This window comes from Pimephales promelas, chromosome 16, assembly GCF_988280905.1.
Source record: "Pimephales promelas chromosome 16, fPimPro1.hap1.1, whole genome shotgun sequence".
NCBI classification, from domain to species: Eukaryota; Metazoa; Chordata; class Actinopteri; order Cypriniformes; family Leuciscidae; genus Pimephales; species Pimephales promelas.
This window is the reverse complement of record NC_142784.1, coordinates 27,513,338-27,530,149: the sequence shown is the minus strand read 5'-3', so window position 1 is coordinate 27,530,149 and position 16,812 is coordinate 27,513,338.

Below are 16,812 nucleotides of genomic sequence, written 5' to 3'. Positions count from 1 at the left end.
TAAGAGTGCAAAAGTGTGCCTTTCCCCCCAAGGCATCCTTTCATTATTAAGCCCTTATTGCCATCATGTGCTTTCAAATACATCAAAATATGTTTGTTTCCCTGAAGTAACTTTGTGCACTAGAGGGTTAAGCAATTCCACATAACATACAAATAATTTATAGCATTCTGAATGTTTTAAAATGATGTTTACTCACTCCATGGGTTAAAAAAAATCAATAAACATTGCTATTCTGAGAGCTGTTCTCCAAAAATGTGCATTCTCCTCTATGTACTTCACCATGCCACAAGAACATTTTTAAATTACTTCCAGGACACAGCCATTTCCACCCCTTGCATTAAGCTTTCCATTGTTAGAAACCCAGTTATACTATTGTTTGAATGGTCGTGCAACTCTCTCTCTCAATTTCCCCTGGGATGAGAGAAATCCGCTATTTACATTTTTCACTTCCTCCTACAATGACGCAAAAATCGTCATTTTACGTCATTGTAGGAGGAACGAGAGATACGAGACCAGGAACTTACGTCTCACAGGTGTCGCTCATCGGTAATCACGCCACGGGCCTGGCGCCGTTCTCTACACGGCCCTCACTCGTCCTGCTCGCCACAGTAAACATGATGAATGGCGACTGTAGAACGCAAAAGCCGAATCCCGGACATTTTGGCCGATCTCGAAACACATTTTCGGGCAGACTCATCACAGAGACTCACTAGACTAGCCTAGACTTATTTATCTACTGCACTGTTACCGGTAGGCGTGGCCTCCTAGGGCAGCAAAGCAAGTGCATTCTGGGAGTTGTTGTCTTTCATCCACATAAGCCAAAAATACATTTTCTGTCTTTTCTCAGTCTAGAAAGCTCCAAATTAATTTCTTTTACATAAATGATCCATTTTAAATGCACATTCATCTTTCCAGAGGTGGAATGATCCTTTAAGCAAACACGGCTAGATAATACTAATAACTGATTAGAAGTAAAAAGTACTATCAATCAAGAGATTTCTTATTCTTTTGGATCATCCTTAAACGTTCTTAAATTGATGCAGCATTGTTCAATCTGATGATTGATAGTCCCAAAACGTTATTGCTTCCCACAAGATGTTTAGTGCAGATAATGGTATAGCCTGAATTTAGGCCTATCGTCTAATGCAATTTATTGATTACATTATGTGTTGGTTTATGATAATGCTCAGAATTGCACCGCTCCATCTCAATCATTTAAAAACTGCCTTCCAATCCATTTGAATTTCCTCCAGAGCTATTACAGTTTTCCCAATTGCTAAGACACATTTCCTGAAAGGTATGACTCATTTCTCACATTTTTCTATATACACAGTTTTTATTTTATTTCAGTTTCTCTTATTTAATTTCAATCATTTTAGTTTTAATGAACTAATAACACTGTTTATATGAAATAAGAATAATGTTAGTTAAAAAAAAAAAACTTGAGGTTTATCTTTGGATTAAAGAATACAATTTTAATATATAAACTATTGTAAATACTGTATTTATCATATGAGTGTGGTGGGTTTAGCTGGGCACATAAATGTGTGCACTACTAACTAAAAATACTGATTTTTTTTTTTTTTTTTCCGTGAGATAGAGAGGGTCCTGTCAGAACTTGCCAGGAATGAAGTACCAGATTTAGGAGGTACTAAAACAGGCCAGCTGGCATGAGGGGGGTACGAGCCTCTTTCATAGTAACAGCTCCAAATACTCCATTAGCTGCCTCTCCTGACACATGCTGCCCCCAATAATGAGAAATCACCACTAGAGTCACATTGGACTTCACAATCTTTCTCTCTGACTCAATCTGGCCTTACCTCCTATTCCTTACTGCGCACCCAGAGTGACAGCCTCATTAAGGTTTAATGGGATGGGTTCAGTTTAATCTGAGGGGGAAGGTTATAGCACTGTGTATTTAAAAATCTCGAGCCACAACTAGGCCACAGCTTGTTTTCAGCAAAGTTGGTCAAAAGATTTGAAAAATAAGATTAAAGTATTGGAGGGCTGGATTCCAGAACTTTTCTTAACGATCTCTTACTGTGTGTATCAATACATTTAAAGGGACATTTCACCAACGACCATGGAGCCAGAGCCAGAGCCCGTGGACGAGAGGACAGAGCTTACGATGTAGCGTCTGTACACTCTAAAAAATGCTGGGTTGTTTCAACCCAATTTTGGGTAAAATATGGACAAACCCAAACGTTGGGTTAAAAATGTAATTAAAAAAATTAACCCAATGGCTGGGTATGTCCATATTTTACCCCAAATTGGGTTGAAACAACCCAGCATTTTTTAGAGTGTACCAATCAGACACACACATTTATTCATTATATAATCCAGCAAACTCACTATCCCTACAAACGTTTGGGAAACTTCCCCCAAATCAATCTGGCAGAACTCGGAGTCCTGTTACAGGACACCTTAAGAATGATATATTCATTCTTAAGAAATATATTCTACGTTCCATTTATATAACCATGTGACAAATGTATTAACATGTATCTAATTTTCCATCTCATGATGTTCCTTCTATGTGGTTTGGCCTATGTCTTCATTCTCTCTTCTAAACTATTTTGGTCTGAAACATGACTATGGTTACCATGGTTAATCAAAATCATATGTGTAGCATGTTTAGTCTCTATGAACTCCAATCTTCGTCCCCCATTTGTTAATTTACATTACATTTTGTTTTTGCCTCACATTATATTACATTTTTGTACTTCATGATGCATTAGTATTATAAGAATCGTAAACCCCCAATGAAATTACACATTCAAATGCCCTGCTATACCCAGGTCCCACTCGCCCTGCTCCGAGCGGGCCTCGAACCCGGGTCTCCGGCATGAGAGTCAGGCGCTCTAACAAGGAGGCTAAAGACTGCAGCGTCTAGCATCTGTCGCTAGAGCGCCTATTGAGATCAGGGGAGTGAGGTTTACTCGCACAGCAACTACTAGCTGGTCTCCGTTACACTAAAACACAAAGGGTCGTAAAGACTCCCCCAAAGGGTTTGCTTCGTAGTCCAGAGTTCCTCAGCCTAGGTCTTCACCAGAGGCCCTCAGCCTAGTGGCTCCTCCGGGTTCCCTCATTCCACCGGCTCCCCCTTGGTCAGTCGTCAAACCACTTCACGCTCCGTCCCTCCACCCCTTTGGCTGCAGTAGGTTCCTCCTTCCCATCGGCATCGCCTCTGTCCTCGGTCACACCGTCATCGCCCAAGCCCTCGGGTACTCTGACTCCACCTACGACGTCTGTCGCCGCGACATCATCTGGGTCTCCAGAACCAGTGATGTCGCTCAGCTCCCTCAACTCTCAGTCTGCACCATCGGATCTCTGTCAGATGCCGACAGCCTAGCCTAGCTCCTCCCTCCCGCGTCTCCGCCGTAGGCTGTCGACACTGGAGAGCTCTGAGTCTATGCCATCAGGAACTCTCCATCATTGCCCATGGGGTCACGTCATCCTACCATCGTAACCAGCCCTTCACCATCACTTCGTCCTCCTCCAAATCCCCCACCGGCCCTCCCTGTGTTGTCGATGCGTGATGTCACTGCTATGTTCTGTTAGTTTCTGTTTTCATGGACTTTCAGCTTGTCACGTGTCCTTGCGTAGATTCAATGATCTGTCACCTTGGTTACCATCATTATTAGTTAATATGTGTCAGCTGGGTTTATTTAATTATCCTTGTTTATGTTTAGTCAGTTGTTCCCTCTCCTGCACTTCTTGATAATAAGCGACCTCTAGTGGTGAAACTTGCATACTGTTCCTTTATGTCGTTGCTGCCACCAAAATATTGAGTCAGTGAATTAAATTGAGAACCAAAAACTAGTTCGGGTTTAAGGTGTTATTAATATAAAATCGTATTCTATTTAGAATTGCGTTTTGACAGTTTGGTTGAACTAATGAGTAACCGATGAGAGAAAATTAAATTTAAATGATTGCTTTCCCATATTTCAGTTGAAGATATGTTATGATAGAAGCACATAATGAATTCAAATTCCTTTTAAGGTTTTAATCAAAAGTCAAAATGGCTTAAATGTCTGAAATGTCCATCATAATAATAACCCCATGAATTACAATAAATACTAAACTTAAAGTTAAAATGTTAAAAACACTACATGCTGCTCTGTTCCAGTTCTATGGGGGTCATTTTACCCAAAGGCCCAAATTTTATCTTTTACTTCAAACTAAAACTATTCTAAAAACATTAAGGTGCCCACAAAACCCTCATTAACCTCAAAACTATTTCGACTGACAACATTTTATAAATATTGATATTCAGTTGAAATTACAAGTTAAAAATCAAATCACCTTTAATGTTCGAACAAAATAAAGTCATACAGGTTTCGGAACAAAATGAGCGTGAGCAAATAATGAATGACACACAAATGAATTGTTCCATGTTTGCAATTATAATTTGTCATAATTCTTAGAGTTTATCCATGCTCGAGTTGTACACATATCAAGTTTTCACATATCAAGTCTCCCTGCTTCGGGAGACCTTTTGTATACTTGACTGAGTTTACTTGCTCTGTCAGCCATATGGATTTTTGTTTTAAAGCATGATTGAATCATCTATAGTATGAGCACAGAGTAAAACTGAATTACGACAGGCAACGTACAATTGATCAATGGAGCGTACAGTCACAGGGAGCAAAGGGTCAGGTGACTGCCATAGTCACATGAGAACTGAGGAGAATACATGCCCATCTCAGCATTCAAAAACATATACAATACATTATAACTGAAAATCCCAGATGGTTCGGTGTCAAAGTGGCGTCCATCATAGATCCTTTGTGAAGGCCACTAAAGGACACTGTGTAGGAAAAGTACACAGCCCGGATTGAACATAAGGCCAATTTTGTCAAATCAAGGTCTGTGATGATTGATTTCAAGCCACAAATTGGGTTTTTCATTGACAATAGGGGAAAAATGTGTTTGCTGGTTTCTTGCGCAACTATGCTCAAGTATCAATACTGTAAACGATTTAGAATGAAAAAAACATGAGCTCTTATTTTCTGGGCTGTCAGTTGTGTGAAATACACATTCACCAAAATCCTCATGCATGAGGTCTTCACCCTTTCCACTGCACCAGTGACCTAAAACAAATCTAATATACCTGGAACCAGTTCACAGAGGATTTAAAAAGAGCATGGTATGGAAATATAAGCCGTATATAGTATAAGATTTATTTATCAAATAACTGGAAAAAATAAATCACACTGTATGCTTGTTGTCTTCTTGCTGAGCAATTGATATTTCTGTTGGACAGATCTTTCAGTCACCTGAGACATATGAGGGAATGCAAGGTTATGATTAGGGTTGGGTATCGTTTGAATTTGAACGATTCTGATTCCGATTCCGATTCCTTGTTTCGATTCTGGTTCCTAACGATTCTCGATTGCGATTCTTTTAAGAGGCAGGGTCAAAAAAGTTTAGCTAACCTTGCTAACCAACGGCCTTTCTGAAGGAAATACTCCTTCTGTAAAAATACTCCTTTTGTCACAAATTTTGCATTTTGCCGAGATTTCGTTATTTTTAGAAAAGTGAAGCCACACTTTGGACCGCCGACGTAAGCTACTCATGTTCGACTCGTGCGGTTATGCCAACACTTCCGGTAGACGCTTCTTCGTTGGTGTTGTTCAGCGGTTTCTTCTTCCGCTCGGCGGACTGTGAATATCGAAACTAGGAATCGAAATTTTAACTTTTGAACGATTCCGGGAAAAACTAAAAGTTAGTCTCGGTTCCAATCGATACTCGATTCTCGATACCCAACCCTAGTTATGATGTATCCCTTTTTATTTAAAAGTCCTCTGCATGTTAGAAATGTGCTAGAGGTTCAAATAATACATTTCAGATGTGAGCTATCTCTGATTAGGAGAAATATATGAATTATTTACATTTCCAATAAATAAATCTGAGAAATAACTTCTACTGTTCTACTACTACTAAAATAATCACTACTGTTCAAATTTGGGGGGCAGTAATATATTTAAATAAATGATTATATGTTTTAAACAAGTTTGCATTAAGTTGACCAAAAGTGTCAACACAACTGTTTTTAACAATAATAAGAAGTCATTTCTTTAGCATGAAAAACAGAATATTAGAATGATTTGGGATCATGTAACTTTGAAGACTGAAGTAATGATGCTCTTTGAATCACAGATCTTAATTACACTTATATTATATATGTATTACACAAACATCAATAGTAACAACATTACTTTTTCAGAAATCAGAAATCGAGTAGCACTGATGAGATCACTGCATTCATGCGCTCAACAATCGGCTATGCTCATCACTGCAACCTGTCGTGCCACAATTTAAATGTAATGATCCAAATATAATGCAACACTTTTCTGATTAGTTAACCTTCAGAGCTGTAATAGTAAAAAAGTGTTAAAGTTTTCAAGAGAGATCTACATACCTATTTCTTATACATTGATATTAGCCAATCAATCACAGCAGTGGGAGTTTACACTGAAGACATGTCCCTTTAAACAAAGCGATCAAATTAGAGGGCTAAAAGCATTGGAATGAAAATGCCTTTTCAGGGCTCCAGACTGCGACCAAATGGTCGCATTTTGCGACCAAATTTTGAGAGTGTGCGACTGAATTTTACATCCAGTCGCACATGTGCGACCAGTAAATTTGCCACACGTTAAACGCATGGTTAAGCGTGGAAGGGACGCGTCAATGAATCCGTGACAAGGATCGCGCGCGTAAACGTCTGTGGGAAGGAGAAGGAGACAAATATCACAACCTGCTACGTGCATCTGAGCAATAAGCGATCTATCGACTCGTTACCTAGCAGCGAATGCAAACAAAATGAAAGTGGAACGAAAATACGATACTCGTGATTAGGACCGTCGAGCAGCAGCACCAGCGACCCGAACCACTGACAGTAAAAAAAAAAGCCCCGAACTTGCCAGTCGCGGGCCGATCTCGCTCTTGTGACACTGTTAGGAGATCCAGTGAATGAATCCATTGAATTCGCTTCAGAATTAATAACATCAACACCACGAGATCCAGTGACAAACATTCCGATTCAGCGCAGAGTTCTGTTATAAACCATATATAGTAAGTTATAAATAAGTTATCATATCAACAGCGCTGACGTGAAAACCAGGATAAACACTTATAGAAGGCTTTCAGTCCACTAAATCAGCAGCTCACCATGGATTTAGGCTAATGTAGTAACGTAACTCTAACCATAAATATGATAATGTGGAAGAAATAGTCAAACACTTAAAAGTAGCCTATACACATTTTTTCTAGCACTTCAAAATCAAAACTATAATATCATATATAAATATTTTATTTTTTGTATTTTTTATGTGATGACCAACACATTTTTTGTTCATCCTTCAAAGATTGTCCTAAAATAAACATTTTTAAGATTTTTTAAGACTCTTATTTAAACATTTATTTAAAAAATAATAACACCATTGTAAACAATAGGAATGTTTATTGGCTATTTTCACTCCATTTGCATGTTTTCAAATTAATAGTTTTTTTTTAAATTTAATATTAGGCCTAAGACATTATAAATGATAACTAAAGTTAATTTCATCTACACCCTAGTGTCAGCCCCAGTACTACTAGATTTTTTCTTCTTTTTTTTTTGTAGAGTTGAGTGAGTGTGAGTGTGAGTTCTCAGTTGAGGTGGTGCTGCTTTCAAATTTGAGTCTGGAGCCCTGTGAACTTAAAATAAAACAGCATATCATAATGTTAAGTCTATTTATTATTATAGAATTTGTCAGTATTACAGTTGTTTTGGGGGAAATTTGAATTGCTTTGCGAGCTGATTTATGGTGTGCCCCTAAATTTTCTGATTGCGCTCCTAAAATTTTCAGTTAGGGGCAACAGCGCTCCTAGTAAAAAAAGTTAGTCTGGAGCCCTGCTTTTATTTCTAAATTATGAAAAAATTGTTGTTTTTTAAAAAAAATCATACTAATATCATAAGTGCACCCCAGGAAATATTATAAAATAATAAATGAATGTAATGTAAATAGTAATGCATGAGTAAAAAAATAAATGTATGTAAATATATAAATATATATGACTGATATTATTTTGGTCATACTGTATGCTCATACATCCACTTACTATAACTGAGCCCTGCTAGGGACCTTCAGAAAAATTCAGATTTATTGTTGTAATATAGCTTTGAAACTGAGACAGACGATGAGTAACCATAGCACTGGAAACGAGATTAAACACTTGTGTGGGGGGTCTCTGTGGAATAAGGGTCAAGATCGAAAGACAGGTTTTAAAGAATAGAGGCCAGTGTGACTGGACCTCGCTGTAAATTCAATCAGATTGTCCTCATGAAAACTGGTGGCTGATCTTTACTAGGCTGTCCTTCAAAAAAAGGACAAAGCTATTTCAGTCACAAGCCTAACAGAAGTAGACTCCAATAAAATAGGAATGCACTTCTGAAGCTATGAGGTAGACACATTTTCCTTTTCATAAATGGATAACTGCACAACAACGCTCAGCATCTCAGAGACATATTTTACGTGTTACTGTAAAAGACTCAACTGTTGTGGGTGGGTCAATGATATACAGTTGTAATTAAGCATTACTAAATGATTGCTAGGTGCTTACTGGCTCAAGTCAAAAGAGCCATTATCTCTATACAGTATATTCTGGTCCCTATACAGCAAGTAGAGTCAATATTTTCACAATCTGCACAAAGACATCTTACAAGTCGGTTACTTACAGCTGTCTTTGCATATTAAACTGGGTTAGAAGATAGGGGCTAAGAAGTATCTTAACATCAAAACAATGCATTTCACCTTTGGAAAAAGCTGTCGCATGGGTATCTTCTGCCCACTGAATCTTGCAGGCTCACTGTCTTGAGTTAAAACGCAAGGTCTTTCAGTTTGTGTAGAAGAGATGAGTCAGTGAAGGTCTGTTATTGAGGTTACCAATAGCCTACGGTTCTTGTAATATTCCCCACAAGTCTCGGCTATCATATTGCACCTTTATTCTGCTAATATCTTTAAATCTTCTCTTCTTTGTTTTGGTCTGCCTGTTAGCCTTGTTTGAATCCCACCTGACTTTATGATGAATAATCTCTTGAACGGCAGTCTAGACGTATTATATACCGTATAGCTATTCGGTATATATGAATATATCTGAATTGAAAAATAATAAACATGCAGCGCTTCCCCGAATGAATTGCTGATCAGCTGCATATTTTTGTTGATCTGCAAAACTAAAATTTAAATACATATAACCAGGGCCTGAAATTAACACCCGACCACCTGCCAAATGCGGGTGAATTTTTCTATTGGCGGGTAACACTGTCAATCTACCTGCCACATTGGCAGGTAGCCAATGAGAATTGAGTGATTCATAAGGATTTTTACATTTCAACTAAGTCCGCCATTGGGTTTGACTTTAGCTAAAATGTGACGGCACATTACTGGGGTTAAGAGGCCAGCTGAAACAAACAACCAACAAAAAGATGAGGATGAGAAAAAGAAAAGTAAAAGAAGACATTTTAATACAAAGTGGACAATTGGCGGCAATGGCAAGGTTCGTGAGCGGCTGATTTATGACAGCGACTTTTTCGTAACGTTCATGCGATCAGAAGAAGACGAGGCCCTTTTCTGACTATGTTTGGATGTGCGAGTATTAAACTGTTGGTGAGATGGGATGAAATAATGTAACGCTGATGTAGCCGACAGTACAATGAGAGTTGCACAGATGTGTGTTGGGAGTTGGGAACCAGTGAGAAAATACCCGGTACCCGGTAACTTTACCAGTAATAACAATATTAATTTAGTTAATAGTTAACGGTTCCTGAACGCTGTAACTAAAAGCTGTCAGGATCTGTCTACGTGACTAAATCAGCCATCAACACAGCCGCGTGTGATTTGTTTACATACGAGCTGCGGTAGGTCTATCTGTTGAGTATATACTATATAGCCTATACTATATATGTTGAATGAGTGTCAAAATCAATGAATAAAAAGATTTTTAAAAATGTATGTTCTTAGAGTTATTATTATTACTTGACAGAACTTAAATGTGTATTCTTGTGAAAGTGAAAGAACAATATTGTGAAATTGCCGGGTTTTTTTCACCTTTCTATAAAGGTGAAGGAAAAAACCCCCCAGAAATTTCACAATATTGTTCTTTTTACCAGCCATTTTTGAGGCAAAATATGAGGCAAAAAAAAAAGGTGGCTGGTAAAAAGTCTCTGTGGCAGGTGAATTTTTAAATCCACCTGCCACAGTGGCCGGTGGCCGAAAAAGTTAATTTCAGGCCCTGCATATAACGTATGATAAACAACTAGTTTTGGCAATCACTTAGTACAGCTAGGTAACATTTTATTAAACTGTTTAGTCTGGACATGTACATTGATTTTACTGCCAAGCATTGTGTACGCAGTGCTCAAGCTTGTATTTTCAATTGCTGCAATTGTAGCCTTATCTTTACTGTACATTACTGAACTTTAGAGCCCGACCGATAAAGGATTTTGAAGGCCGATACGGATACAAATATTTTTGGGTTTCAAAATCCGATATATCGGCCGATATTTTGTTTATTTATTTATTTTTTTAAACCGGAGATGATTAGTCACAAATTTTGTCATGCTTATTTGAGTTAAGAGAACTGATGGGGATGTTCTTTTAATTGTTATTCAAGCAATGACCAACTCAACGAGTGTTGCCAACAGGAACGGTGTAGAGTGCCCTCTGGTGGACAAACTATACAACTCCAACACTCATGACATGGTTCAAGCGTGTTTCGTCCGTTTTTATTTTATTTTTTAAAAATTCATTTATCGGTCATTATAACTGCCGATACGGATAGTTTAGAAAATGCCTAATATCGGTCTGCCGATATATCGGTCTGGCTCTACTGAACTTCCCATCTTTGCTGGAATTTAGCGTCCTAGTTCCCCCCAAATTCTGCTCTATTTCAGACAGATGCCACCATTCAGTGAATATTCCTAAAAATGGATCTATTTGCCAATAATCTGTATATTTTATTGCGTTTAAAATAAGCAAATACAGCCATTTTGATGAATGCATCATGTAGTTTGTGTAAGCTGTGCTCATAGCTTATCCATTTCCCTTTTGTTATTAGCTGTGTCAGACACCTGCGTGGCAAGTGTACGCGAGCGAACGTGAGGGATAGTGCTTAACAGACACGTCTTTCACTCAGATTACTCTCCTCTGCGGAATACTCCGGAAAGCGTCTGGCTGAGTCAGATAGGCAGTTGTACAAGTCACACAGCCTGGCAGCGTCCAAAATGAGGGCCAGTTTCCCACTGAGACTTATCATAGACTCATTCTTTATTTCTGACATGCAGAAGGCAACGGGGAAGAGGGCGACAGGAGGTGTATTATCTTGCGCATTAGGCCGATTGCAAAACCGAGAGGATGCATCACAAACAGAAAAAGGGCATCCTGTCACCATCCTGGATCAGAGTTCTTTTATACTGAATATTTAGATTGAGTTTGCACTGGAAATAGGAAGCGAAACACATTGTCCTTGAATCTTGTTGTTGTGAGATCTAATGTGGCGATGCATTGTAATGCAAATGCTCATTAATTTGGCCTGTGACCTTTTTGGCGTTTAATCACACTCCCACTGGAACTGTTTGTGTTTTAGCTATTTAATTTTCCGCATTTCCATCGACACATTATATACTGTGAGTAATTTATAAACATATAGGCATTGGCCGAGGGTGAACTGACTGCAGGGTAAAGCTATAAAGTATAAGCGGAGACGGCATGTGTACAGAGAATCTCAGTGCAGGCTAGTTTCGAGACATGGTCGCATATTGATTTATGTGTGGATGCAATTTATAGGGAAACATTGTACATTTTTAGATGATTTTAATGTTTATAATTCAATATAAACCCTTTAATCCACTAATTGTGTTTAATCAAAAAGAGAGAAGCAATATAGGTTAAAGAAGCCTGTTTATGTCTTACTAATGTTTAGCTTAGTCTTGGATTTGGGAAGGAGAAGCTGATTCTAGATCAGCATTTATGGGTTGTATTATCCTAGAAATAAAATCGTGGCAGAGTGAACGGAGAATGTCAAAGTTATGGTAATTGTTAAGCAAAATTTCAACTGATTATAATTGGGTGTTTCTTCAACTTTGGGCAATTTTTCTGACCTAGTGGTTGATGTTTCTTAACCTAGACTACAGCTTTTGTTATTTTTCTTATATGAAGGCCAAAGAATAAACGTTTGTACTGATTTTTTTCAGTTTTTTTAACGTTTGCCCCAGAGCTTGTATTTTTATGTACTTCTTTTTTAATCAAGCTGTAATTATGTCAAATGTATGCAAAATTGTGTAATCAATTCATTGTGTGTATAAATACAATACAGTTTCAGTAAGATTTTTAAATGTTTATTTAAATCTCTAATGCTCACCAAGGCTGTGTTGATTTGATAAAATACTGTAATATTGTGAAATATTGTTACAATTTTAAATGATTGCTTTCTATTTTATATATTTTGAAATGTGATGTATTTCTGTGATGTTAAGCTGAATTTTCAGCATCATTACTCAACAGCATTCATTAACAATTCTATTATGCTGATTTGCTACTCAAGAAACTTTGTATTATCAATGTTAAAAACAACTGTGAAAACGGTGATCTTTTTTTTCCGGGATTCTTTGACGAATAGAAAGTTTTTTGTTTTTTGTTTTTTTTAAACAGCATTTATTTGAAATGTGAGTCTTTTGTAGCATTATGAATGTATATTTACTATAAAAAAAATAAAATAAACTTAATAAAAAAGTTTTTAAAAAATGGTATTGGAGTGAATGTATTTAATTCCATATGACTTTTTTCATATTTTAATAATGGACACATTTCAGTAATTTGTCAGTCAATAGTTTAAAATGTTTAACTGAGCTTGACCAGTATGACTTTTGAAAACTTTAACATTTAATTTTTATGATGAAATGCAGAGACACTAAAAAACTAAGGGTGTTTTTTTTTTTTCTTCAAATGTGCCAAAGCCCAAAAGGCATCAAAATGTAGGTATAATCCTATTCCATTTCAAATTTCCCCTTATATACCCATCTATATTCATACCATGTCTGTGACCAGGAGAAGACTTCCACAGCTTTACACACTCTCCTCTTATGCATGTAGTGAAGCATGCTCCATAAGCTTTAGGCAAGTCTAATAACGAGCAAACACTGTTTTTTTTTTTTCACCTATAGAGGTCTAATATATTTATATATCATTGATTTTCTTAAGAAAAATCATATGTTTTGCCTGTTCAACATTCTGTATCTAGCATAATTTAAATTCCTGTTTAACTAAGAGTTTGAAACACTGATTTCAGACTCAATAGACATATTATTAAGGGCCAGAAGGCCTACAGAATATCAGATTTTCTGCCTGATTTTCAAGCACTCAAAGTAATCATGCTGATCCAACATATTTAACGCTCGGAAGACCATCTCATCACAAAGTCTCGATGCGCTAATACACATATGGCTTTCTATCAACTCTTTCAATAGTTACAATCAACAGCTTCACGGGACTGCATTCCATAACCACACAGGGAGAGTTAGTAATCAAATCAACCTGGGCCACGGGAATGATTAATTCCCAGAAATCCATTGCTGATTTGTAAAAAAAACTCAATCACAATGGCATGCATTTAAATCTGTCGTTGCTCGTAAATACACTAGGGCCATTTGAGCTTCCTCTTTACTTATTCAGAATAGCAGCGGGACTGTATTTCTATCACACTGCTGTACAAACAACATAATCTCACTACTGAGATTCACATTCTCACAAGAACCTCTTAAAGTCGTCCTGAAACGGAAGTTACGTTAGTCTTTTCTTGATATGTATATATAAGTGAAACGGCATCTTAAACGAGGAACAATTATTTTGTCCATGGGCAATTGATTGAATGGTTGGATGGTTGTGGTTTGCTATTGGTCGATCTCATGTGAGTGACAGGTTGTTTCGCCCTCATGCCAGTAAACAGAGAAGAGAAGAGAAGAGAAGAAAAGAGAAGAGAAGAGAAGAGAAGAGAAGAGAAGAGAAGAGAAGAGAAGAGAAGAGAAGAGAAGAGAAGAGAAGAGAAGAGAAGATGAGACTGCAATAGGGAGAGGAAGTTATTTTGATTAAAGATTATGAGGGCACATTAATTTTTAAAAAATAATGATGTACATGGATAAATAATTTACAATAATAATAATAAAAAAAACATGGCAACTCTAATCATTAACCACCCACAGTCCAGTTTAGTTAGATACTAAATTGACTGAAATAACCCTGCTGGATATTAAGTCATAAACTTGTTTATCAGTAGTAAAAAAAAAAAAGATATGGTACTATAAAGTCTGAGGCCACTGATGAAAAATACTTTTATTTTTGCATTATCTTATGCTTTTGAAAAATAAAAGCAATGTTTTGCCCTTAAAAAATAAAATAGAAGCAGTATTTATGCTACAATTCAAAAGATTGGGGTCAATAAGATTTGATTGATTGATTGATTGATTGATTGATTGATTGATTGATTGATTGATTGATTGATTGATTGATTGATTGATTGATTGATTGATTGATTGATTGGTTATTTTGTTGGTGTTTCTAGCATCATGCTTAACTATTTTAAGCTATTAAAGGACGTACGCAAAAAAAATTCCAAGATTCCCAATGTTGTCTGAATTTTAAAAAAAAATCATATTAAAGTGTTAATTACAGCACACAACACATCACCAAATGCAGATTAGTTTGCCAGACAATCAAAACCCAATATCATTATTAAATTTTACCTGCTTCACACAGTTTTTAATCAAACATAGGCATAAGTTAGGTGTACAGAGAGACATGACCTGTGTGCACAATTGCAGAATGAGGTTCCAGTTGTTCCTTGTTGTAAGAAAAGCCGCCTGTCTTATATAACCACCGGTAATTGCCATGATCCCTCTGGGTTTTACAGGTTCACTAATAAAAGAGAGAAGAAATTAAATTGGAGATGCTAATAAGCCCTCAATTTCAGAGGTTTACAATTCATGAAATGTGCTCTCTGAACCAAAGAGCGCCTGATAAGCTTATTTGAGGCTGCATTAGCGGTTGCATCTTTGCACTGTGTATCTCAATTCGTTAATCCTAATATCCTTAAAAGCAGCCATATTACTCGTTCAACACGTTGGTCCGTTGTTATAAATGGCATTTCACTATTTTCCTGCATCTGTAAAGACATATTGAGGTGAAAAATCTTCTTTGGACATAAGATATGTCAGTTAAATACATTATATACTGTACATGGGGTTGGACAAAGAAATTGAAACACCTGGTTTTAGACTACAATAATACATCACTATGGTCTATGGCTTCCTTCTGTGCCCAATATAGCATCAGGTTCTCCTTTTGGAATTACAAGTCCTTCACAGTGGGCAGAGGGAGTTTGAGCCATTCCTCTTCCAGAACAGTGGCCAGGTCACTATGTGATGCTGGAGGAGGACAATGTTTTTTGAGTTGCTTCTCCAAAATACTGTGGCTGTGCAAACCATGGGAGGTGTTCACTTTCATGTTCATTGAACCATCTGTCACAATTATTGCTGTGTATAATAGTGCCTTATCATGCTGATACACGTGTGTGCTGATACCCTTTTAGGGTACAATGTTTGAACCATTAGGTGCCCATGGTCCTCCAATGGAACTTTAGTCCTTGGCAGTGACGCCTCCCATGGATCGCCACCATGATATTGCAGCCCAAACCATCGCTGATCAATCCCCGTGCTTTACTCTGGGCTCACAAGAATCCAGGTGTTGGGCTCCACACCTTAAGTCCCAATTATGTGGGAAAGACAGTGATGGTGGACTCATTAGAGAACAATACATGTTTCAAATTGTCCACCACCCAAGATTTGCACTGTTGGCACCAATAAAACCAACATTTGACATTGGACATTGACAAGTGGCTAAAGATTTGGCTAGTAGCCTGACCATGGACATTGACTCCAGTTTTGGTGGAAACAGGAGAGTTGGGTTAGTACCTGGACTTCCATTTCAGAAAGCTGCGTCAGTTACTCCTGTTGGATGTGGTTAGTCCAATGTGGTGGTGTGCCAACATTACCCTGGATACCATAGCTCTTGAATACACCACAAAGACTTGCTGTCCTGATCACAATTGAGCAAGCGAGACACACACCAACAAATTGTCCTGTGTTGAACTCTGATATGTCTCTCAATATGTTGTGCGGATTGCAATCTTGTATGTACAGCTATGCTATTGTTCTACTAATTCAAGCTTCACAATCTGCTCTTACCGAGTGTCAAACTTTTGAATGGAAGAGAGAGTGTGTGTGTTTGTGACAAATTTTCAGTCAGGTTTTTTTCTTATTTTTCATTTGTTTTCATAAGTCACGTGTGTTCCTGTTTTAATGTCCCGCCACCCCTTTGTTTCTATGGTTACTAGCATGATCGGTTAATTGTCTTCAATTGTGTATCATTAATTTACCTTGTTTGTGTTATTACTTAAGTTCATCCTTTTCCTGAGTTTGGTGTCCGGTAGGGCTGTTGGAACGAATTCCGAAATTCGAATATAATTCGAATATTTAAAAAAAAATCAATACTATTCGAATGCTAAAGTTACTATTCGAATATTGCTTTTATAAATATTTAAAAATAAATATATACTTCCGAAGTGACCAAGTGTAAACAGCCCCTTATCGCTTTCTTATTTACAATAGGAGAGCGCGGGAGTAGCTTTCGCGTGGCACATTCGCAAGGTCTTGTTCACTCCCTCTCTGTCATGCACGAGCCGCGCGCTATGTATGTTATGCGCGGATTCCGGGAG